The sequence below is a fragment of the Lissotriton helveticus genome, chromosome 6, assembly GCF_964261635.1.
Source record: "Lissotriton helveticus chromosome 6, aLisHel1.1, whole genome shotgun sequence".
Classification (NCBI taxonomy): Eukaryota; Metazoa; Chordata; class Amphibia; order Caudata; family Salamandridae; genus Lissotriton; species Lissotriton helveticus.
In genome coordinates, this window is record NC_136067.1 from 1272561256 (window position 1) to 1272587540 (window position 26285).

The 26285-nt window shown below is 45.6% G+C and overlaps 1 protein-coding gene across 2 annotated transcripts in view; it reads left to right on the forward strand.

Annotated features, from left to right (window-relative positions):
• Window positions 1-4981: 4981 nt before the first annotated feature.
• Window positions 4982-26285, forward strand: part of HIVEP2 (HIVEP zinc finger 2) — a 523606-nt gene continuing 502302 nt past the window's right edge. Inside the window, exon 1 of one of the 2 annotated variants that reach the window (XM_078649003.1) lies at window positions 4982-5642. The gene's annotated coding sequence lies outside the window, so the exon portion shown is untranslated. The remainder of the gene's footprint in view (window positions 5643-26285) is intronic. The other variant, XM_078649004.1, reaches the window with a different exon arrangement.

The window sequence follows — 26285 nt, forward strand, 5'->3', positions numbered from 1 at the left end:
TGGGTAACGTAGCAACCAACCACCCGTCACACAGCAGAATCCTCTGAAAAATATCTCCATAATAAAGATCCAACAGGAATTGAGAAAGGCAACAGAGAGGCACTAGAAATTCAGCCACAATGGCATTATCTCATATAGAAGCACCCCTGCCGCATTGATTCTTGCCTGAAAAGTGATTGATACACTTCTAGGAGCAAGTTAAGATAAAACAACAAAAGTTTGAAGCATCATCCTTACAACAAAGAAGTCAATATGCATAACCCAGACAAACCAGTCTTGGAATCCTGTAGTACCACAGATCTGAACGTGGAATCCAAATGTGTGATTGGGTCCCAAAGAACATCCACTGTGTAGGTTGACACTGACTGATAAATAATCTTACAAACCATAAGTATTACAAGTGGTGCAGCACTTTGTTCAAGGTTTACCAAGGTACGTATTATAGGCAAATGTATTGAAAGGCAGGGTTTTTAAGTTCTGTAACAGAATCTCCCCTCTCATCTCACTAAGCCCAAGCAGCACCGAACCAAATGAGTCGAAGCATGCTTAGAGGGAAGTCTGGAAAGTCTAGGAGGGATCCAATGCACTAAGAAGTCTCCATTTATCCCAACAGAAAATGTGTTGTTGACCTGTTCTTGTAAGCCTTGGAGGGACAATTTGGGCAAGCTGCCTCCATACTGAAGCCTGACGGAATTTAAATGATATATATACATAACTAATGGTAATATACCTAATTACTTTTTTATGTTTCCTTTATCAATATTAGCGTAAACATTACCTAATTGACACATTACACCACACATGTTAACATAATTATTACAAGTGATATGTATTGTTATGGTCATGAGCTACACCGCCTATATGGCTGTTAATATGATTTTACTAATATAGTTGTGTGTGTTCTGTAAACTGTGAACTAAACATGTAGGGCCAGATGTACGAAACTCTGATTTAGAGATTAAGACCACAAAAAAGGTGTTTGGACATGTACTAGTCCCCTTTTAGGAGTTGGTAACGTTTTGCAGATTACTAAAATATTATTTTGACTGGATATTGATTTGGCATTTTGAAGGAGTTAATTGTAGGCATCCCTTTCAAATACTGATTCATACCAAATGTATCCATTGTTTGCGACCTGAATTCCGGTCACAAACTATTGAAAAGTTACCGACTCCCAAGTTGAGGTGGTAACTTACTTGCAAAAGGGAATGAGTTGTCTTTGTATCCCTGCCAGGCCCCCCTTCCCTGTGAATCGTTGAAAAACGTTTCGGGGGGGAATAGGCAGTAGTTCAGGAGACCAATGCAAACTCTCCCACAAACGTGTTTTAAAAAATATATATAATTTTGTGAGAAGCCTGTTTCCTTTCAGGAAAGCAGTCTCCTTTAGAAAAAAAATACTTTATCAAAAACAAACACAAGCATGGAGGTCTGCTAACCGTGGTGGAGGGCCCGTCAGCAAAGTACATGGAGGGGGACCCCCACGCTGTGCACAGTCCGGAGGTCTCAGGCCCATCCATGCACAGTGGCATAAGCGGTGTAGTGTGTTTCGCTCCTCAACCTGTGTCTCCATTCCCTCCTCTTGTGTTTGATCATCAATTTTGGTTAAAAGCAGTATGCGTAGCTATCTAGGGCAGGTCAGTACATAGAGGTAAGCAGAAAGCAGCGAAATATAACGTTTCCAGAGTTTTCGATAGGTATCTAATTGAAGGTGAGTGCTAGCGTCAACGCTTCATTCCCAATATAAGCAATATCCTATTGAGCCATGCTGTGTGCGTCTGGAGCTTTTCGGTCCTCAGTGGGAAAGAATGGCTTAGAGTGCTTCTCTCAGTGCTAGGCCAATATGACGCCCCCTACACGATTTCAGTGGGAAAGTCAGAGGGTTGGGGAGTCCTAGGACAATGTATGCTGGAAAGCATTACAGTTGTTTTTCAAGGAACTTATTAATGTCGGCCAACACCACTTCCCGGTATCGCATGAGGTTTGGACAATCCTGGAGGAGGTGAAGTAACGTCCTGGGAGCCCCACAACCCCTTCAGCAGTCTGCACTACGGCTGTGGTTGCCTCTGAGCAGCCTAACATGTGTTAGGTACCAATAAGTGGCTATCTTAATAGAGGTTTCTCTGATTGTGGTGTTGCACGCAGTATGCCTCGCCCTGCAGTAGATCCCTTACCATTCCTTGTGTGTCAGGGTTCGCACTATCTCTTGTTCCCATTGCTTCTGCACTGGGGTTTTCCCCTCAGTAGCGGATTGCAGTATGAAAGGGTATAGTTCTGTGATGATGCGTTGGTCATTGTCTTTGGAGAGTAACCACTTCTCACGGGGAGTGAGCGAACATTGTGCACCCCTACGGAGGCCTGGATGGGAGACCCAGTGTCTGATTTGCATGTATCGGAGCCACTTTGCTTCTGCTAACCCATAATCCTGTTTGAGCTGTTGAAAAGGGAGGAGCCCTAAAGCGACAGCCATATTACCCACTGAGCTCCAATCAGCTGCTTGCATTCCACAAAGGCAATGAGGTGGCGATCAGGGGTAAACTCTGCATTACCCAGGATAGATGTCAGCGGTGATGGGAAAGACAGTGCCGGACAGGGCGGGATGGGGAATGGCGGGAGGGGGAAAGTCAGCAGACAATGGAATAGGGAAAATTAAATAAATCCTATTCCGTCATTTGTCAACTTCCCTGCCCCGCCCTACTGCCCTTACCTGCGTGCCCTTCGGCCGTTCCAGATGAATAGGTTGATTTCTTTCTGCAAGGTTTGTAACATGGCTACGGGCAGTACTAGAGACAGGGCCTGGAACAAAAAAAGAGCCTGCTGCAATATGGTCATTTTCAGCACTGCCACCCGCCCAGGGCTTTAAGTGGGATGAAAAAACTGGGGGGTCTCTCAAAGGGGCGCGGCCAGTGTAATTAAGGGCGTGGCTTTAAAACACTTACGCTAAAAATCTGTTTTAGGATAGCGTGCTGCCTGACTTGTATTTTGCTTTTTCTGTCATTGCATCCAGATATGTGAAACAACAAGTAACATCATAAAACTACAATAAGTAAGGACTATTGCCTTTGTCAATGGTTATTAGTTGCATAAGATAAATAAGCTGCAACTACGGCTTGTTACATATAATATTGAAAAAGCCTACAATTAAAGCCCAGGTGACCCTACCACAATGTTGCTGCTCGTGAGTTACAGTAAGAGAAGGGAAATCCAGAAAGTAAAATGACTCTTTAAAGGATTTTCCCTTCTCCCCCCCCAACGCTCACCTGGCATGACGTCATGCCGTAACTTCTCCACTAGAGAGAAGTGAGCAGTGTGGGCAGCGCACATCGAAGTGCTTGCTGTCTCGAAATGGGTCTATCGGGCTCTTTTGAGCTCTGGCACTTTTTTCCAGACTGCTGTGACAGCAAACTGCTGTCACTGCAGTCCGGAAAAAAACACGGACCGCGTGTGCCAGGGCTCAAAACAGAGCCCGATAGAGACCCGTTTCGAGGCCCCCTTTAAAAAATTACCGGTGCTCAGACCCCTTGAGACCCGGCCCACTTAAAGCCCTGCACCCGCCCAAGCCAGGACAGGCGGTAGTGTTTCCATTGAGCAAGGTCTTGGTGGATCTGCCTAAGTAAAGTTTGGTAGTTGATGGCCACGGTATCTCCTAATGTAGCAGCAATCTTAAAACCCAGGTAGGACACGTCCTCCCACTGAAACAGGTATTGGATAGCCAGCTGGGTCTACAGCCAGTGGGATCGAGAGGTTGAGAGCTTGTGATTTCTGAAGATTGATACGAAAGCCTGCAGGCTCCCCAAATTTCCCCAGCTCTTCTAGGAAAGCAGGTAAGGCTGTAAGCAATTCTTCGAGAACTACTCTCACATCATCGGCACAAAGGCTTATATTGTGTTTCTTGCCCCCAAACCTCACCTCAGTGATATGTGGATTGTGCCGCAACTCTTTGCGCCATCGGCTCCATGTAGAGCGAATAAGAGGGGAGAGAGAACCCAACTTCAAAGGCATTCTCAAAGCCTTAACACGTTTTAGCGGACATCAGAGACATCACTTACAAATGCCCAAAAGACAGGCTGATTGTATTATTTTGCAATAATGTATGTATTTTAGCCTTGGAAAAGCACTGGTATCAGACACGAAAAACCTTCTGGTTTACGTAATTGGACTAAACATAACATATGATTGAACAATAATGCAATAACCATAGAAATAAACTGATGTATCATTTTTGCTAAATAACACAATACCTTGGCGAGCAGCTAAAACGTTGCACATAATCATTTTCAGTGGTTAAACAGTGCAGGGTCTGGGCTATGTTAACAGAACGTTTTGATACAAAATCGTACCTCGAAAAAGTGGCACATTCCCGTTAGCAAAATATAGGCCTACTGTTTGCGTTTATTAATGTCTTGAGAGCAGGTGTCTAGGGCTGGTGTTTTGGGAAGTCCTTCTGGAACAGAAACTTAGAGGGCAGAGATACAGTAGCATGGGATTGGACATTTGCCACAAGTTTAACCCCTTTTAAAGCCACTGGGAACACTACACTTTGAAAAAACACACAAAAAAAACAGAAATATGGCTACAAAGTGACACGGAGAGCCGCTGGTTGCCAAGCCAAAAAAAATCTAGCGGCATTCCCTTTCAGAAGGACCTTGGTTTTCCTGCCAGTGTGTGACAGGGCCCGCTCCCTCCACCCACCCACCCCGCAGCAAACATGAGTGACCCCGGGCAGACACTGTGGGAGAGGAAGGAAAAGAAGAGAGAGGGAGGTGACGGAGGGAGGGAGGGAATCCAAGAGAAACGGGAAGGAAGGAGGATCCCACATCCTGACAGGAAATTCTCAGGCTGGGGAGAGACGCGCGAGCAGCGCTTGACAAGCCGGGACTGGCCGGGCCGCGCTCCTCGGGGAGTTCCCTGGGCTCGTGCGCGCGCTGCGTGCGTGCGCGCGCTGCCGACGAGTGGAGGGCCCGCCCCCTCCTCTCCGGCTGTCAGAGTGAAGCCTTGACAGTCACACGGCGGCAGCAGTGGCCGCGCGCAGGTCCGGCCTCCTCGGCGGTGTGCGCGTGGGGCTCTCACACACATGCCCCGCAGCCTCCCTCCGCCTCCCCTCGCCCGGGCCCTGTCATGCACGCAGCAGCCGCAGCAGCAGAGGCAGGACTGGTTCCACGGGATCCTCCTCTCCCTGGGAGGAGGACACCTCGCTGGGGGATCCGATGACGTCCCGGGCACCGCTCCCCTCACCCCTCTCTCGCTCTTTTTTTTTTTTTTCTCAGCCTTGTAACTCCTGTTTCTGGGAAACCGTGCCAGGAATAACCCCTTGTCTGTGTCTGCAGATCTGCAAGTCACAGACACCGCTTGGTCGAGAAACCATGCCTTCGGCCCGCAGCCGGGGGAGCAGATGCAGCCTCAGAGCTCTCTTGTGAACCTTCTGCCTGGCTTTTTTATTTCATTCTTGAACACGCATTTCTTTCAACGTCTGCGGAACAAATGAAAAAAATACTGACTGGCTCGCCTCGGTGGATTTAGGTTGGAAAAAAGGGGGAAATCCGAGCTGCTGCCAGCTGTCATCTCATCACAACACGCTGGTGCCAGTGGAGGAGCAGCAACAGACAGGGGTTTCCTGCTGCCGGGCCCTCCTGGGGACTGTACAGGTGAGTGCTGCTGAATCTGCAACCGCACCCCCGGCCAGAGATGAGCCCTGCCTGTCACACCGCTCGCATCCAACCTCACTGCCAATGTCATCAGATCAGACGCCTGCTGCACTGAGCCCTGTGACACCCCAATTGCGTGCCCTTCCTACTGTGTGCCCTTATGTACAACCGTTCATTGATAACCTAAAGGATGTGTTGGGCAGACCCGCTCCCAAACCGCACGCCCCTTCATGCATTCAAGTTTTCCCCTTTGATTGTTTAAAATACAGCCTTTTAGTTTATACCATCTGGAGTTGTCATCATATTGAGTATTGTCAACCTCTAATCCTGGTGATTATTTTCGATGCAATAGTGCCCAGTCCTTTTTCGATGGTTATTTTAATTGAAAACAAATATTTTCCACTCTTTTTCCCCGAAAAATATTTTTCCTTCTGTATTATTTATTTCCGTGTATGTGTAGTGATGGTTTCTAACTTCCTCAGCAGGAGTGAGGGAGTGCAATTTGGGTAGTTGAACTTTTCGGGCGGGGTGTCTTTTATGGGTAAAGCCAGAATTTTCAGAAATACACTCGGGGGTAGAATTATGTTTTCAATTTGCATTAATGGGGGTTACAAATACTTCAATTTTTCAAGGTCTGTTTCAGACAAGTAGTTGGGGTTTACAGGGGTAAGCGACGTCGGGTCCTCTGTGGTTTAGCGCGGATCCTCCTCGCCGAAGAGTCACTCTGCAGTTTTCTCTTTTGGTTCAAGCATTGATAACTGTCACCGGTGATCACCTGTTGAAGGCTGGGGTGTCCCTAGTGAGAAGCAACGGTGTCAATAGCAGGGATGACTGGCAGAGGGTTGATATCCAATCCACGCTGTTCCGGGGCGGGAGGTGCTGGTGACCCGGGATCTGGCTGTGTACAGTGGATGACGGAGGTGAGACAGTCTGAGGTTGACAGGCTGGGCCGGTGGTCTTATTGGCAGAGGTGATCATTAAGGGTGCTTCTCTGAGCGAGTACACCGGGCGCACTAAGCTGCTGCTCTTTCAGCTTTGGGGTTTTTAGTACTGGGATCAAAAGAAAAGACGCGATGGTAAACGCCAAGGTGAAATAAGATATCAAGAAAAGCTGGTTTGAAATATTATTGCGTGTCATATGATCTGTAATTCTTTCACACAACTCCATTTGTGTTTTTCTTTTTCTCGACCTGTTTACAGTGCTGTATTCTCACTCTGTATTAGATGCAAGCACTCCTGGTTTTTGATACACAATATGCGTTTATCTTACTCGGTTCTTGTTTCTTTATTGTGCACACATCGCTTCTTTCCATTGATAGATGACTGTATTCCCTCCAGTTTCTTGTTTCTGCCGCCCGCAGCGATTATCTTCCTTGCTTGACATCGTGTCCTTCTCGCTGCCCCCTTCCTCGTTCTCTTTTTTTATGAATGTGCTCGACATGTGCAGCCAGCTTTTGCCACCTTGAGTGCTCGCCCCCTTCTCAAGTTCTCTCTATTCGCCCACTCTTTCCGGTTATTGGCTGCCTCTGTCACTCTGTGTCAGCTTTCATCCACTTCCGATCCACCTGTCTGGCTGCCTCTGTTATATCAAGCGCCTGTCTTGGTCTGCCCCCTGTCCTCCCCGTTTGTCATCACTGCTTGCCACCTGTGTCGCTGTCCCTCTGCTCTGGCCATTCCATTTACGATCGATAATCTTCCTTAGTTTTTCACTGACTCACCCCACAACCCACGCATTCTAACCCTCAGCCTGTGTATATCGCTCTTTGCCCATCTCTCTCATCCGGTTCCGGTGCATTTCGTCCATTTATTTTATTTTATTTAATGCGATTTTCTATAGCGCGAACATTACCCAAAGGGAATCCTGCGCAAATCTACTATTTGTATATATATATAGAGAGAGATAGCTCTAACCGCTAGTATATGTCGTAGACCTTTGTACTCACTACCATTCCTTTGTGATTCTTAGAGTTTATCATTTGTATCTCTTCCTTGAGTGACTTTACAATTTGTACATTTGCATTTTTTTCTATGTGTATCTCTTCCCTGTTGCTTTGCTATGAGTCTCTGCATCAGGTTCACAGCGGTCAGTGCATCTCGCCGCACTCCTGACTTTGACTTTCTCCTCTGCTCCTGTGGTGCTTTTATTTATTTATTTATTTATTTATTTATGCATTTTTATATAGCGCGGACTTTACCCGAAGGCGTCAGAGCGCTTCACATTAGGAACAGACATGAAACATAATGAGAAACATTACAAAAGAACAGATTGCAAAAACATTCGTTACTTACATAAGGTAATAGTGAGCAAACAAAATACATGAGGTAGTAAAGGTAATAGTGACAATCGTGAGCAAACAAAATACTTGAGTAAAAATTGTGAGCAACCAAAATACATGAGGTAGTCAAAAGTGCACAAGAGGAAAAGAAAGTGACAAGTGTGCAGTTATAAGAGAAAACAGAGTATAATTAGAGGTATAGTCCTGCGATTGGTGCTAGACACTCAGGCTCAGGAACAAGCGTTACGTGGGCCAGGTGGCACTTGTGCAAGTATCAAGGGTAAAGACATGTGAGAGGTAGCAGCCGTGTGTTGCAAGGGCTGAGTGGTGTGTGCATGTTACAAAAGGGCACCGAACACCAGTACATGGAAAATACTGCAAAAAGGCAGACCCTCCAATCACAGGCATACACTGGGAAGGCACTTCCATGGTCATGGAAAGTAGAAATTATCAGTAGTGGGAAGTCTTCCTCACAAATAGCAAGAGGACGTGAGTTACTTGTTTCAAGTGCTGTGTTTGCTCGCCTGTCTTGTACATGCGGCCGTCTCCCTGCCTCTGCTCTCCGGCCTGTCATTTCCATATTCCTTCGTCCCCTCTGCCCGTGCTGTCTCTGCCTGCCCCTTGTCTGCAGAGGGTCCTCGTTGACGCTGCCTGTTTGTCTCAGGTTATTATAGCGACCTGTCTTGTCCAGTGCCACTCTCTCCAGCCTCCCCCTGAGTTAGTTTTCCCTCTCTGTCCCTGTCTCTTCACTCCCTGTGACCCTCCACTTGTCCTGCGTGTGCTCCCATGGCTCGGTGACTCCTCCTTGCCAGCCCCCACCCCACCCCACCGTCTGCGCCTTGGTCTGCCCCAGTCTGCAGACTGGGCCTGTGTGTGTGTGTCTGCTCGCAGTGGGCGGGGCGCTGGCAGGTTCCGGGAATGTTCCATGACGCTCGCGCCGCCGCGGGGAGGGGGCGCACAGGGGCTCTGCGGTCTGACAGCGGGCCAGATGTGCTGCGCCCCCCCAGCCCTCGCGGCTCGCTCTCCCCGGCCGAGTTCAGGCCGAGGGCTGCGGCTCAGGTGTTTACCAACGAGAGCCCGCGCGGGGCCTCAGCCCCGGGCAGGGGTGGCTGGCCGCCGGGCTCGTGCACACAGAGGCAGGCAGGCCCAGCCGGGAAGTCCCCTTCAGGCAGCCGGAGCCGCTTCAGGGGTCTTCCCCGGGACCTGCAGCGCAGAGGGATTAGTACAACCCCGATTTGTAAACACTGAATACACTGTGTGTGATGCCTTTTTTTTACAGTCAGCGTAAAACAACATTTTGAGGCTTTAGCTCACCAAGATATCCCATAATGACCAACGTGGGGCATATTTAAGTTGATTGAAAACATAATTTCAATATAGTATCCACCTGACAGTAATGTAATATCTACACACACAAATAAATACAGCCTACGTAAATATTCCCTTCACTGACTGGGGCAGGCACTGGTATGGTCCAAAGAGACAGATCCCATCATTGTGTTGCCGGTTAGTACACAGCGACGAGCAACAGAGCAGGAAAGTGGTCCTATAGCAGGCTGTCAGGGGGGCTACATTTGTGGTGATGCTCGTTTAAAGGTCACGACCATTGGCTACGTTAAAAAAAACCAAATGTTAGCCGCTGTTAGAAAAGGCCATCCGATGCAATGGGAATATGGGAAGTGTATATTAGATCAACATTTAAATCGCTAAACCGGCTTGAACGGCTTTTACAGCCACACACAGCAAGTGCACAATAACCCCTGACAATTGCTGAGCCTGGGTAACACGTTTCAGGAGTGCAAAATGTACATGTGGGTTTAAATGTTCCCGCGTATGGTCAATTCAAGGGCAACTGGCAAGAATAGACAACTCGGTATGGAGTCAGCAGCAGAGCACCAGGCTACCCTTACAAGCAGCAGAGCCCGCCCCTGTGTTTGTAGAGGCTGATAGGGTCGGACTGGCCTATAGGCCGGGCCACTAGAATTATACGATTTTGAGACCCTGGCGTTTTTCGCATAATTATGCATTTGCCACATAATCCATTGTCTGCCTCATAATCTTGAGTTTAGCATAACAAATAATAGTTTCTAGTTCAAACGGTTAAAAAGTTGCTAAAAAATGCAGCAACATGTGTTGCTCCCTGGTGGAAGGCCCTTTTCAAAGATTGACTAGTCATCTTTCTGTTGCTAGTCATCTTTCTGTTGCTTCTTGCTATATTTAGATGTTAAATTGGTACCAATGAGATGCAACCCAAGCTCAGAGAGTGTTAAGACGTGCAAAAATGACAAAATAAAGGAACAATAAAATAACAAAAGGTGCCTCATTTTGCCGCATAATTAGTTTTTTCCCTGCTTAATTTATATATATTCAATTTATAACATTCTCTTTGTGCTTATTCATTACTCTATTCGACTCTTTATAAGAGCTTGTTGATTGGAGGTGAGTTGTTTTTTCCCCCTTTTTCTTATTACCGCAAACGTTACTTGAAACAAGCACAAATTCATGCAGTTGCCCGTATCTTGCAAAACACCAGTTAAAACTGCCCTTATATGCAAGTGTCAATCAATCAATCAATCAAGCATTTATATAGCGCGCTACTCACCCGGAGGGTCTCAAGGCGTGGGCCACTATTTAGGCGCCCTACCTTGCTGGTAGTTGGTGGTGTCCATGTGACGTTTCATAGGGTAGTACAATCACGTTCCCAGGCCAGGACCTGAACAGTAGCTCACTCAGTAACCGCAGGCTACAGCTGCAGAAAACTCTTTGAAAACGGGGCATTTTCACATACTCGTGAGTACTCGTTCATTGCACATAGGGTGCACTGAAGGGCCTATACAGGTTACAGACTGTTAACAACACTTCTGTTCTGATATATGGGGATGTTTTGAAATAAACGTGACGCATTGGTGCTGAGGTAACCCCTGGTTAAAATATGTAGGCCAAAATAGGTTTTCAAGACAGACAAAACGCAATAGAAGAGAAATACAGCGTCGAGCCTTTAAAAGGGAGCACGTGGAAAGTGCTCGCGGATAAATTGACTATAATAACCGTTTCAGTTGAAGCAAAGCTACATGTAAAAGAAATTTACTCTTCAGTTTTTAACTTTCAAGCTCTGCTGGGGAATGGTATGCGATATATGCTGCTTTACCAGTGCTGGTTATCGTTTCTCTGTTGACAATAAGTGTGTTTCTACATCCCATTGTTTTGTAATTACCGCATTCTTTCCAAAAGGCATTGGGGGTTTGGAAAGCATTAGCACCATGAAATGACCTGTGGTGTGTCCAGGTCGTTTGATTGTGTGATCTCCCTTCTGTACTCAGTCTGAGTCCTATTTGTCTTGTTTTTTGTCAAAGCATGTGGGGATTGCTAAGTGTAGGGTACCAATAGGGACTTGGATGTGAGAACCCTGTAACTTTTCACGCTGTGGCTTCACTTACACAACTCTCTACTTACGTAACCGTTCAGGTGTTCAGGATGTTATTCAGACGCTGCGTTTAGTGAAAGTACTGCCAAGGGAGTGTTCTCTGGAAGAAATGGCCAGTAGCCATGTGCAGTTGTGTTTTGATCTGGGGTTGGTTGGCGCCGAAAGTGTGATTGTTACTGTGAGGACCTGAGGGATAATTTTCAAGAGGAATGAAATAGACAATAAAGCATGACCGAGTGTAAGTCATTCTAAGTATTTTTGTGCTTCTTATGTTTTGTTATGAAACTAATAAAACACACCACAAATTCAACCACACATTGAATCAGCGCCAAGGGATCATTGTTTTTTTTTAACTACTTTTCTTTAAGGAATCATAGAATATTTACAGTTTTAACATTTTTCAAAATAAGTCATATCTGCACAATTATGTATCACAGAATATTCCTTACTCCTTGCAGATAACACACTTAGGACACAAACTGGTAACAATTTAATATTGTGCCCCACGTATTTAAACATTTAGAAAGTTGCTTCGGTTATTGAAATATATTTTCTTTTTAAACAGTATCACACAATACATTTCCAGGACCGACGTCCGTGCATTATAGTCAGTATTTTTACCTGAAAATTGTGCCTTATGTCAAATTGGGTGAAAAGATATAAATATTCACACATAGGCCAGAAATTTCTTTACACAATTTATAAGGTCACTGTGGAATGTACTACTTCTAATTAAGCGTCGACGTTTCGACCCTACTAAATCTTGTGCTTTAATGGAGCATCACATGAGGGTCTTCTACAGGACAGGAAATAAATTGGCGTGTAGCCTCTTCCAATGTGGTTTACTAGGAATCCAAATTAGTATTCCTATCAAGGAGCACAGCTGTCGCTCTTTGTAGTAAGGCAATCTGTCCAAATTGGGGCTCAGCGTAAAACGTTGATTCTTAATTAGAAGTAGTGCATTCCACAGTAACTCTATACATTGTGTAAATACATTTCTGGTCTATGTGTGAATATATGTATCTTTTCACTCAATTTTTGAATGTTTCCTTGTTATCTGTTTTTGTATTTAATGTAAGTGTCATGATGTTCGTACGTTATACACAATAATGCACTGTCACACATCTTTAACCCTAATTGTTATGTGTAGTACTTGCCTTTCCATGATTAATCCTTTGATTTAACCAAATAAATTATTGTATGTCACAATTAATTTGTGCTAGTGTATTATCACCAGGTGTTTAGAATTTTTTGAAGAGACATTTGTGATATCCCAAGAGAGGAAAGGGATAGATAACTTTGAAATTATATTTTATGTTGAGTAAACTTGTGGCAGAACCACTGTTCGCTTCACGTGATTGTCCCCAGGTTCTGCACGATACTGGGTATCCCCATTAATTAATACTTATGTCAAATTGGAACTGGAAGTATGAGCTCTCTTGTTTTCTTTACCCAGATTTTTGCAAACATCAATTTAGATTTGCCCATTGTAAAGTCAAAGCAAATTTAGAGGTGAATTGTTGGTGTCAATTTGGAAAAGTTCCAACTGCCACTGCCTTTGGTTGTTCATCAGAGTATCGCAGAAATATTACCTGACATAACATTTACCAAATATCATCTCAATAGGATGCAGACCTTCTATTAGTAACTCCAAAAGTATGATATTCTTGTAAACGACATTTAGGAATAAATATTTTTGCCAGATGATATCCTGAAAGCGATATTGTAGTACCATACCTTTAACTTCAGTAGTTGATGAGTGCCTGTGTGTTCACTCATGGTTGGATAAGACATGATTTGACCCATGGCGAAGGCCCTGTAAATTAAAAAGTGAGAATGGGGGGTGGGGGGGACTTTCTTTCAACTTTCTGGCAGTAATTTATTGGAATTCTTTGCCTCTTGATCGCCGCATTTAGGGCCGGCTTGGGAACCAAAACTGGCCCTGGCAAACTGCTCAGTCGGCCCCCGGGGAAGGGGTTATAGCTGAGCTGTTAGCAAGGACGTTTTCGGCCGATTTTGTTAAAGGGGGCCGATATTGCCGGCCCCTGGTAACAAAAAAGGCCCCAGCGGCCCAAAACCAGCCCCCACCTTGGCGGCCCACCAGGGAAAAGCCCGGTGCCCGCTATGGCCTGTCCGGCCCTGGCTGCCTTATCTCTGACTGCTTTATATTTCGAAAGAGGTTGGAGACCTTACTGTTTCCTCTATAAGGGATTTGAACATGGTGCCATGTAATCTTCGTTCCTAGCACCGGGATATCTCCTCGGGATGATGGTAGCACTATATAAATACAGTAAATAGATACATGCTTTCTGTTAAGAAGCTAAATGTTTGATTCTTCTTATAAACTGCCCAGTCAATTGGTGAATGTGAATTAATGGAAAAATGAAAACTGAGACACCATGTTGGAAGAAATCAATCCTGAATAACGAATTTTAAGGAAATACAAATTGATTGATCATTAAAGGAAAACTTTTAAAGGAAAGATAATTTTGAGGAAATATCCAAAACTACTAGGCCTGGGCGTGAAATTCTGATCTGCTTGTGAAGTTTGTCCCATTCTGCAGTTTGTGGAGTGCACTGGGTTTTCCTCTCTCGCGCTCGCCAATGTTAAGTTGGCGAGGGCGAGCAAGGAAAATCATACTCCAGACTACCTCCTGGTGGGATTTATCAACGCGGGAAGTTGCAGATGGCTGCTACTGCTTGCGTTGAGAAACGTTCCATTCACTTTGAGGAAGCTACCTCTCAAGTAGAAAATCTACTTGTGCGGTAGAAAGAAGCAGCGCCATGTTGCTCAGCGCATGGTGCAGTTTGCGCTGATTTTCAAGAGCAGAACAAACGCCCGGTGCTAAAAATCTGCGTGAGCGGCGCAGCTTAATGCACTCCGTCACTTGTGGAACTTTGGGTAGTGTGGTGAAGTTTTTTGGTCACTTCGCGGAGTTCCACATAAACTCCGTGAACTCCGCCCAAGCCTAACAATTACATTAAACTGGTTGGAGTTTAGGGGTAGTTAGGAATTTGGGGTTCTGGTGTCAGAGATGGGTGGAGATAAGGTGTTGAAAGGGTTTTTAGGGGTGAGTTTTTTTGGGTGATCAGGAATGGGTGGCGTTTAGAGGTGGTGAGGGTTTTAAGGGTTCACAGACAAGTGGAGTTTTCAGGTGGTGAGGGGTTTTATGGTTCAGTGATATGTGGAGTGTAGGAGTGTTGCAGGGTTTTTAGGAGTCAGGGATGGGTGAAGTTTATGACTAGAAGGAGGTTTTGTGTTTTGGATTGGGTGGTATTTCAAGTAATGAGGGTTCTTAAGGGTTCAATGATTGGTGGAGTTTAGATATAGAAAAGGGTTTCTTGGGTTTATGAATGGGTGCAGTTTAGGGGTGGTGAGGGGCTTTAGGTGCCAGAGGTTTAGGTTTGGTGGTGGTGAGGAGGTTTTTTAGTGTTCAAGGATATATATGGAGCTTAGGGTTGAGAAGGTTTCTAAGAGTTCAGGGATGGGTGGGGTTTAGGCATAGAAAGGAGTTTTTAGTATTCTGGAATTGGTGTAGTTTAGGGAAAGTGAGAGATTTTCAGGTTCAGGGATTAGTGGAGTATAGGGGTAGAAAGGAATTTTAGCGTTCAGGGATGGGTGTAATTTAGGGGTCAGAGATTTTTGTAGTTTGGGGGTGTTTATGTTTTATTTGGTGGATTCAGGGATGGCTGAAGTAAAGCACTGGATAAATACCGACAAAACTGTTTCTGAAAGTAAGACCTGTCATCATTACGTTTATGTCTTGAAAAGTAAGCATGCACAAGCCAATTTTGAAAAAAATAGACATTCTAATAACTGGTTACTATGAAATGGTAAATGCCATTCATCCTATCAATTTCTATTTACCAGTTTGGGTGAAATGGTTTCTCAGTAACGGTATTTCATGAGATTTTTTTTGTGTGAAAATCAAACACAAAGAATTATAACCTGAAGAGCCTAAACCCCACTTGTTTGTACAGCGTGGGCACCTTAAAGTTAGACAATGATCTCTAATTTTTGGTACAGTTAATCCAATTTTAGAATTTACATCTATTTGAAAATGATGAATACGTTTACCTATGGTTTCTGAATGTGTTTTTAAGTTTAGACATGCAGGGATAAGGAGATTAGTTAAATGTGCGTAAACACTGCATTTTGAATCATCTCCGCAGGTTATTGCTTTAGTTTGGAGCTACAACTATTTTCTTAAGCAGTACTGCTGCTCTAAACAAATGTTGTTGCGCTTTCTCGTAAATTGCTGATTTGAAATCCCTTTATATCTTCTGCAAGAGGCGTGAGGATATAATGAAAGTTACTGAAATGTTCTTTTCATAAAACACAACTCCCTTTTGCCAACTGAAAGGTATACAAATGTACCAACTGTGGTTACCACATTACTAGGTGTGTTAAATTTAATAAACCCTGAGATTTATGAACCAAGTCTGTATGAATAATGTTGCAGCGTAGTCTGCTAAATGGATATATTTGGATTAATGCAGAACTGTGCTGCATACTTTAAAGGTTGAGTTCAAAGGGGCATTCCTACCAGATTTGTAGATTTCTCATCATGTTTTCACACACTGGCCTATTTTGTCAATTGTTTGGTTAGTTCTCATAACCACAGCGTCATATTGCTATTTTTTGACATCTGTTTGCTTGCATTGTCATGATAGTCTGTTTTCTTTATTCCCATATTAAATATTATTGTTAGCTTCTGTATTGTTAAAGCAGTCAATGTGAGACTCATGGTAATGTCGTGGAGAGGGCTGGCTACGTTGAGCCTAAAAGAAGCCGGTTGTTGAACCAACAGTGGTGGCTCCTCCGCTAAGGTGGAGGAGCGTCGCCCCACTGCACTCGGAGCAGTGTAAAAAAAAAAATGATATTAACATGAGTTATTTCTGTTATTATCATTTTATTTTTTGTATCTGCCAGTGTGGGCGGGGTGGGGCTGGAACTCCCATGACGTCCGGGAGGAGGAGTGGTTGCTGCACACCAAAGTGTGCATGACTGCTTGCCGGCCCTCTCCGGCCAACCAAACAGTCAAGCACACTGCATGTTCCCCACCTGGCTGCATTACACAGCCTGGTTTGGAACATGCCCAGCCTCCCCGTCACCTCTGATTCCTTGTCTGATCGCCGAGCCACGGCGCGCAGACCAATCACAATGCTGCATTGCATTGTTGTGATTGGCTTGGGGAGGGAGCCTGCATGCTTCCTGCAGAGAGATGACGAGGAGAGACGGCTGAGGGCTCGAGAATGGGGCGAGCAGGTAAGTGATCACCCTCCCTGCCCCTCCACTCTCCTTCGCGGCCAGCCACTACTGTGAACCAATGCTCTTCAGGGGCCAGATTGAATGTGTTTTTGCCCTTAAAATCCGTTTTATCTTTCAGATTTTGAAACTGGAGAAAGCTGCATCATTTATTCCATTCCTTTCTTATGTAAACCCATGAAAAGCAGAACACAGTAATTTTGCTTAATGTTTTGTCCAGTTCCCCAATTTATATGTGATGTGATGTGGAGTGAGCCCTGTTTTCGCCATTCCTAATGCTCATACAGCACATTTTTGCAAAGGACCACTTGGGCCAAGTTTTTCCATTGTAAAGCTGGTGTAAACAGTCCCTTGGTTTGCTGCTGAGTCCCGGTTTAATATTTTTCATGATCGAATTTATTTAACCTGCTATGAGCTTTTGTTAATAGCACTTACGAATGAGAAGATTCTCTCAGTGTAGTGGAAGTGTTGCATTTGAAAGTTTAGGACTAGGGAGGTGGATTGTGGGTAGGTCTGGCTGGGAATCCATATTGAAGAAAGTGAACATCCACAACCTCATAAGTTTGTGGCTATTCGTATATCTCTTGCTGCTGTTATACAACCCCTGAAATGCACATATGTTTTCCCCGTCAATGGCAAAAGACCCATTGCAAGGTGTGAATGGGGAGGTATTGAAGTGTTTTTCTAGCGCTTTATACTCCTGGTGAATTTTAAAATATCTCCGATTATAAACAAATTTCTGGCACCCTTTCGTAGTGGGTGTTTGAAAGGGTGTGTATGTAGTTTTTCCTCTGGTGGCATGTTGGATGTGGTGCGTGAGGTACACGTATATACTTCACCATGGTGTGGTGCATTGTACTTAACCCAATTACCACTTAACCATTTCCGTCATGTTATTATGCGGATGGGAATAGCCAGGTTTTTAGTGCTGTCTGAAATTCCAGCTTGTCACACTGTGTCCCTTTCCCAACAAGATCCACATGCCCTGTGCTAATCTTCCCATCGTATCTGCACGTTTGTTCAGATTTGCATAATCTGTAGGGTGGCCAGCAGTTATAGGTGTTCTGACCCTTGTCAGCGCTCATTGGCTGGAGTTTGAAATTCACATATTTCAGGCGCTCCTTGTAGAGTTGACCCTTGAGGTAACACTGCCATATTTAATATGGGTGGAGGTGATTGGGTTTATGTACGGGGAAATGTTGCATGTGATAAAGGGCATTTGTATCACTTTTATGTATTCAAAATGTTCTACTCTTAGCCGAAATCCAGATTTATACAATGTATACATTGAGGTACCCAGAGGACTGCCACTGTCATACATTTCCGAAAATCTATTCCAAATGTCTGAGTAATGGCAGGAAATCAGATTTACGTGTTCCTACCTGAGACGCCTGGATTTCTTGTTGTGGGTTTCCCCCTGACATTTTACCTTCAACCCTTGGTTTGCTGACTTTGTTTTTGCTGGCTTTAGAAATCTTCGCGCTTTACTACTGCTAACAAGTGCGCTAAAGTGCCAAACTGGTATATATATTTACTTGTAAGTGCCTGCTTTCAACACACCTCAGCCATTTCACATTCCATTCCATCATTTTTTACCTACTGTGTCATTACATTCAAGGACGTTTCATGTGGAGTTCAGCCTTGGCCCCAGCACTGCCCTATGGTACTATACCACGTCCGCAACGAATAGGAACACAAACAACCGCATGCATACATGTTTCAGCCCTGTTCCGCCTCCTCAGTGAAGTTTAGCTGGAACCACTTCGATATTGCGAGCTGGGGACCATCATCTGGACATGCACGTCCTAATCACTGAGACAATATTTCTGGGACAACTTTATGTTCCTTTTCAGAGAGCATATGGCCTATTTAGCCGTTTGGGAGCAATTTCCCTTTTCGGGATGTGGCTAAATCTTTTTTTCTTATGGTTGGTCCCTGTCTTAGTGAAGAGGTGATGTAGTGCAGAACTGCCAAGACCATTTGCCAGTGGCTAAGAATATTAAAACATATCCACCCATCACTTCTTTTATCATATAGAAAATGATCACATTTTTTAAAACTTATTTTTATTCCAGAATTGTACAATTATCAGAATACATATTGACTCACGCAATCACAAAGCACGAGAAAGATGACAAAAACGTATCCCACACATCTGAGTGCCATCCCAGACATCGCAATGGAAAATTATAAAATCTAAGGTTGACATTATTTGTCATCTACAAACATATACCTTTAGAACCGTGAAAACGTTACTGTGGTTTTTTGTAATAAACCCTGTGTTCATCATAAGGTCTCTGAATGTCATGCATTAAGTCAATGTCATCAGTGGTACCTGACGCCCTGTCCTTACACATCGCTTACTTCAGCGGTGACAGACAATCTAGAGAGTCCTGAAAGCAGGCGAACACCTGTTATGACAACGGAGCGCACTCCTCACAGAGGATTCAACACACCTCAGCCATTTGACTGACTATTGTTTCCTGATGACTGCAATGTATGCAAACAATATCGTGTTGCTATGAAAACAAAACAAAGTGTGTGCACGTACACAGCCAAGCTTTGTGGAATTTTGAGACCATCTTTGGGGCACACCTTTTTTGATTTACATGCCTAACTGCGTCTCGAAACACTATTTTTTTAACCAGAATTTACTAATAAATCCAGATTCGGGGCTAATAGGGCAGGACTAGTAACCAAAATTGGCAGCAGAAACAAATATTCAAACTAACTGTACAATGCAGTAGCTCATGACTAAAATGGCGACATGGGGGTATGGTTGAGTCACGGCAGCCCATCCTGCTCTGAGAGCACCCCCCTAGCCTGCAGCATACTGGGGAGATGCCAGAGTGACAGAATGGCCAGGCTGGCTATACAGGGCATCTTTTCCAATATGAGGAGCGAAGAAGGAACAGTTTGTGCACAGTGGAGGCTCCCGCCTACCAAAAGTGGTAGGGCGACCGTGAAGTACAGAGGGTATCGGGTTGGCGAGGTGGGGCTAAAATATAAGTAAAAAAATAAAGAAGACTTACCTCCTGCTCCGCTCAGCTCCCGCTGACACCTGCCTCGTGGATCATTACATCAGCCGGAACTGGGTGGGCCCTCAGAGCCAGTCGCGGCCTGCATGACTCGTGGGGGTCGCTCTGGGGGGGGGTTTAGTTTTAAATAAAAACGTACCTTCGGTGGTCCAGCCCCAAGTTGTCGTCCACAGGCAGCCTCCGTCCCTCCCCTAAGCCAATTACAACGCTGCAATGGCAGCGTTGTGATTGGCTGGGACGCCGACCACACAGGCGTCCATGGGTCCATGTAGGCTGCATGCAGCCTACATGGAGAAAAGGGAGAGTGTGCATGACTGGTTTGGTCGGCCCTGGGACCTACCAAACAGTCAGCGCCCACAACATTGGGCTAGCTACTCATCCCTGGACTGCAGCAGACCCGCCCCACCAACCAAACCCTTCTTCTGATTTCTCTCAGTGCGAGAAGCAGAAACATAACATGGTATTTATACTATTTTATGTTTCTGCTTCTCGCACTGCGAGAAAGCAGTGGGGCGACGCTCCTCTGCCCACATGAGGGAACCGCCCCTGCTCAGAGCACAGGCTCCACACCCAATCCAAATGCTGCTCTCACTTGAGAGCAGTGCCAGGATTGGTCTGAGAGGCCTAGTTTGCTGCTCAGACGGTGAATTGGAGCCTGTGGCTTTTCTTCAACCCAGCTGTGCAACACAGCCAGGTTGGAGAAACATAAGTGCGCATATGTGTTTGTCCGGAATAGGATGGCCGGCCAAACACACTTATTATGAAATATGAAATTCCAGCATTATTAAAGCGCACAGCTACCTCCAGAGAGGTGTCCCGGCGCTGGGGGCCGTCGGGAAGATTAAGCGAGCTATTGCCCAGAGTCACATGGTGCTGGGCTAACCTGCCGCCGGTGCCGGGGATCGAACAGTGAACCCCATGGTCCAGTCAGGCACCCCTGCCGCGGCGCCACACCGCTTCCACTTATGAGTGCACACAACTCCTCCTCCCCGCCATGCCCGGCACCGCCGTATACTAATTGTATTGCAGGGCTCAGACATCATAAATAAAATGGTAATAACATTGTGTTATTATCATTTTATTTATCGTCTGCTGGCACGGTCTCTAGGGCAACGCTCCTCTGCCATTACAGAGGAGCGCCCCTGTTTGTGCAGCACAAAATAGCAAACCTAGCCCTCGTTCCCCTTCATGGCTGTTGAATTTCCAGAGGACAGCCCTTTTCACCTCTTTGAGGCGGATGCATTCTCTCAACGCGTGCAAGGCTATGTCGCTCACTCCTTTTCTTTCTCTACTACCTTTCCTGTTGGCTTTTTGGGCCAGGGTTTGTCATGCTTTGTTGCACTCACATTCGTGGGCTCATGCTTTCTCTGCATGTCAGTGGATTCGAGGAATGGTGTTCCTGTAGGTTGTAGTTCACTCAAACTGAGTATTGATTGAATGAACCCTCAACACCCGATGGAGGCTTGCTGTATTTGTGCTTCCCTTTCAGGACAGACACTCAAGAATGGTTTAAGGGGGGGGAGGAGCCAAGATGGCGATCGGTACAGACGCATAACCGCCTCGCTCCGTGATTTCTTCCTCCCCGCCACCTATCCTGTATTTCATCCTGTTCGGGGTGTTCCGAATTTGGTCACCAAGGAAGAGCCTTCACTTACCATCCTTGTCCGGGGCTCTGGCGTGCAGTCATTTCGGCGTTCTGCCCTTGTTGCCTTGCTGGCCTTCCCGGCCCTGACGCCGGGGCCTCGAGTGCTGTGCTTGCCCGGAGATGTTCGGAGTACCGGCGGTCCGGAACCGGTGGAGAGACCCGATGCTGGGAGCCTGAGAGCCGCGGGCCGGAAGCCCTGGAGCGGACCCACCCCCGCGGGTGGACCACCCCGTATGTCCGATTGCCTGCCGGCCCGAAGAAGAGAAGCCGCGCTGTCCGGCACCCCTCAAGTGGGTAGCCCACTCCTGTTGCTTGTCCCGCCCGGGGTCCGGTGCTGGGCTCCCCCCGAGTGTTGTGGGGAGCACGCCCGTTCTTCTGGTGACTCTCCTTTCTCCGCCGAGCGCCATCCGCCGCGGATCGGTTGTGTGCCCTGGGGCCGCCGGTGCTCCTGGTGGACTTGGAGGCACCCACGATGATGGCGGCGGGCGCTGTGCTTAAGATGGCGGATGGCCCCTCGGAGAGTCTTTCTCCTGGAGACAGGGAAGTTGCTGCATTTGTTCTCTCCAGCCCTCGTTTGATTCGGGCGGCCCCTACTCGGAGTGCTGTCTTGTCTGCCCTGGCTGCTCTGGGGATCGACCTGTCCTTGAAATGCCGAGACTTGGAGTCGCGGATCTCCGCCATGGCTGCTCCGCCATTTTGTGACGCGGTGTCGTCTTCCCGAATTGTAATGGTTGAAACTTCTCCGGCTGCTGTGCTGGGATCTCCAGCTGGGTGTTTGATTCTATGGGATCATGTGGACCCGGTACCGATGCTGCAGTGTTTCCTACATCCTGATTTCTCTGCTTCGTGCTGGACAGCCCAGATATTGTGCTTGGCCACGTGGATCGTTGAGGTACTTTTGCATTCTGACTGCTGCCGAGTTCTCCTGGTTGCCTCTTGTTGGCCGGGACGGTGTTTTGCGGAGATCCCACTGGCCTTCCTGGACTGGTATGGACCCACTGTATCATTCTGCTTTTCGGCCGTGGCGGGGTCTGGAAGCTCGACTCTTCATAAAAGTGGACAGGGGTGATTGTGCCGGAGTACCTGTGGGACCCTTTTAAATGGCATCTCCAGGCCTCATTATTTTGGTTAGTTCTTGTTTTTCATCCTTGTGTGGGCTTTTTTCAATGTCCTTTTCGACCTCGATTGGTGATCCGTTGTTGCGGGTGGGGTAGTGTTCCATGTTTCGATCGCTGGCTCCTCTCCTCTCCTGTCCTTCTTTTTCCTCTCCTTCTCTCTCTTTCTTCTTCCCTTTCTTTGTTATTATTCCCTTTCTCTTTCTTCTATATTTCGGGTGACTCTGGGCGACAGGCACGCTGTTTAGTGGGGTAGGCCGTAGCCATTACAGTGATGTAGGGTGGGGGGGGTGTTTGTTATTTTAGTTTGTTTTATTCTATGGTCCCTTTTTGCTTTTTTCAGGGGGTGGGCTATGTCCCTTTGTTTTCACTCCTTTGTTTCGTACGTGTCCGCACTTTCTCCTTTTCCGGGGCGGGAAGGCTGTACATTTGGCGTCCACGTTATTTGTTTGCTGACATTTGTCCTTTATTTTTGAACCTTTGCTGGGCGTAGGATGTCTTTGGGCTTCGCCCTACTAGGGTTATTTGATTGCGTGGGGGGCTGTCTCCCTCCCGCCCCCCCCCTTGTTTTCTGTATATGTTGCGTGACGCCCGGTAGATATGGCTGCTGCCTCCTCTATAAAATGTAAAATGAAACCTTTTTTATCCTGGCGCTGACTGTTTAACGTCTTTATTTCACGTCTATCCTGTATTCATTCTATTGTACGCATTGATGTTGCCTTTTTTTTTACTCTCCTGCTTTTGCGGCCGGCCCCTGTGGTTGTAGGCCTGCGCTTGTACTTCTACGTGTCTTTCAATAAAGGTTTTAAAAAAAAAAAAAAAAAGAATGGTTTAAGGGCGGTCAGACATCTTCGAAGCATGATCTCCTCAGGATCTTTGAAACTTTGCTAGAAGTAAACTTCTGTTCTGGGTGATGTGGTTTTCCTGGATAGCTGTGCCCAGCTAGACAAGGAATCTTGAGGTTCAAAAGCTGTTGTTCACCAGTGATAACCTCACCGTGTATGATTCCACAATGCCTACGCAACCTAACACCAGGAGTCTTTGTTAGGTGCCCTTGTGGCCTAGCAGTAGTACTTTCCCCGAGGGATCTTGCGCTCTGACACTGGTTTCGGCCCTGTGTTGCTGAATACCACTGGAAGCCAAAGAAAAGATCTTTCAACCGATTTTGCTCCAAATGGATAATGCCAACTTGTTCTTCGTGACCACTAACAGTCTCCTGGGTCCATGAAACAATATTTGTGTATTAAATCTTTGTTTTTGGTGGGGTGCTTAATTTGTAAAAATAGTACCAGGGCTCTTGTCAGGAGGCCACTGCAGCTTGTACTACACATTGCCTCAGCCATGCTTCCAATGATAGTAACAACACAACTACTAACCATCACACTCCTACAAGTGTGACAATTAGGACTATTTCAGACCCCCTCAAGGCTATAAGAATGGCTTGGGCGGCAGGTAATAGCCCTTTTTTAATGTATATTGAATTACTAATTAACTGTTGTTGTGGCCTTCTCTAAAATAGCCAGAGAGCGCCACCTTGTGGCTGACTGTCACGAGCCCTGGTATTGAAAATTAAGTGCCCCTACCAAGCACCACTGGCTCAAATTAAGCACTGGGGTGGCCACTACTCTGGTGATGCTATACATTAAGAGCAGCGGTCCCAAAATAGGGGCGTTTGGAAGGAAAGAAAATTGGGCACAGTCGCTCAGTACTGTCCGGCTTGGGAGTGCCTCCTGATGGTTTCAGTTGGCTGCCTCTTTTCTTGTTTCCATCATTCGCGGTAGTCTCAGATCACTGCATCCAGTGTGAAATGTATGCTGATGAAATCCAGCATGTACTGGAGCATCAAGCTGAGTCAGATGACCACATGGTTACTATGGAATGCTGTTGTCAAGTACAGACATTATTGTAGGAACACTGTGTCTGAAGGCTAGTAGTTGTAAATTGCTTTGCAACCCAAATCTTGTGCATAGTCTTGTTTGCTAGACTCTTATCAAGCCTCCGCCGAGGCTAATCTTCTTCGCTGCTCCTCCCTTGGTCCTTTTTTCCTGAGAAAGTGATTGTCTTTATTCCAGGGCTGAATTGTTCTTTCTTCTTTGTTTTTTTTTTGTTACTTGATTCTTCTTTGGGGCAGCACAGGGTTCTGTTGCAGCAATTAGAGTTTTCAACTCTTTGGACTCCCATGCATTCTGCAGGTTCTAAACGTCAGAGAATTGCAGAGCAAGGTTGCAGTTTCCTTTGTTGACCCTCAAATCATCTGTTTGCAACGCTTGGACCCTCGGCATTCAATTCCAGTGTTTACATTGATGTTTTACAGGACTTGCTTGAAGAATCAGGCTCATTGGAGGAAGAGCACCTATGCATTTCAGCCACGTAAGACGTTTGGGACTATTTCAGAAAAAAATATGAAGAGTAAATTAAAAGGGCATTTTTTTTCAAATGCACTATGGCCACCACAGGACAAGAACCCCGATTTAAAGAAATCATTCTCACTTGTGGAACCAGGAATTCTCCAGCGGTATTCATGTGGCTTGATACTGGATCTTCTAAATGTATCAGTATAACAACTAATGATATAGGAGTCTGCTCCGAGGTGCGGCTTCATTGCAAATTTGAATGAAAAAAGAAGTCCAATATGATTCACTGCTGCTGCTCTTACAGCAACAAGGCCAGTTTATCCATCCTTGTCCTCCAGTGCCAAACGTATCTGCCTGTTTTTTAACAAGCCTAAGGCACCAAGGCTGTCTGTTGTAAATATCAAATTACAGTTTTTATCATTTCTGACCTTGTCCTTATTCCCGGCAGAAATGCACCTGTTGCCATGGAGGTCGGCCTTTTTGGTGGCTCTGCGACACAGGTGGGCGAGCTGCAATTTCTATCTGTTGGAAAGCCTGGAAATGTTTCACCATGTGTCCTCAGACAACACCATTATTTTTTGCCTAAGGTTTCGTCTTAGATTCTTGTTTACCAAGATATAGCTCTTTCAGTATTCTTTTGGAATGTTTCTCTGGGTGCTGAGTAAGAACTTCTTAATTGTGATGTTTGCTGTCCTCTCAAGTCTCTCCTGCATAGCGTGATGGCCATGCATGGTGGCCAATCCCCTGAGTCTTCATTTCTCATTTGGGCATTTCTCATACCAAAACGTTAAGATTGTAAGGGTATTTCTACATTTAAGTATATGCATGCACACATGATAAGAGCGAATTCAGATTCAGTGGTCTTCCAGCACCAAGAATCCTGTATCATGTGCGAAGCAACTTCTGGGGCTACCTTGCACACCTTTGCAAACACTATTGACTATGTATATGTATATACATACATATATATATATATATATATATATATATATATATATATATATATATATATATATATATATATATATATGTATGGCGACATACAAGGAACAATAAATTGAATTGCACTACCTTCTGGTCCTTGTCTGTTGTTCGTGATACAAGGAGGATTCCTGTTGTCTTGACGCGGAGGAGATCATATATGTGTGTGTGTATGTATATATATATATATATAACAGCTCCAACAACACCAGAGTGGTGCACTCTCAGACGGGTGCTTCAAATGCAGTGGTGATCCCGCATATCAATTGCCGCTTTGCTCACTTTTATCCAGGACTTCCATCCCAAAAGAAAAAGCACTCACAGGGGCCGTTTGAGTTTTTTATTGACAGCAAACTCGCACAGCAACATAGAAAAAGGTGTCTACCGAAACGCGTCTGTTGTTGCTGTTCAAGTTTGCGGTCAATAAAAGAATCAAACAGCCCCTGTGAGTGCTTTTTCTTTTGGGATGGAAGTCCTGGATAAAAGAGAGCGAAGCGCCAATATATATATATATATATATATATATATATATATATATCTA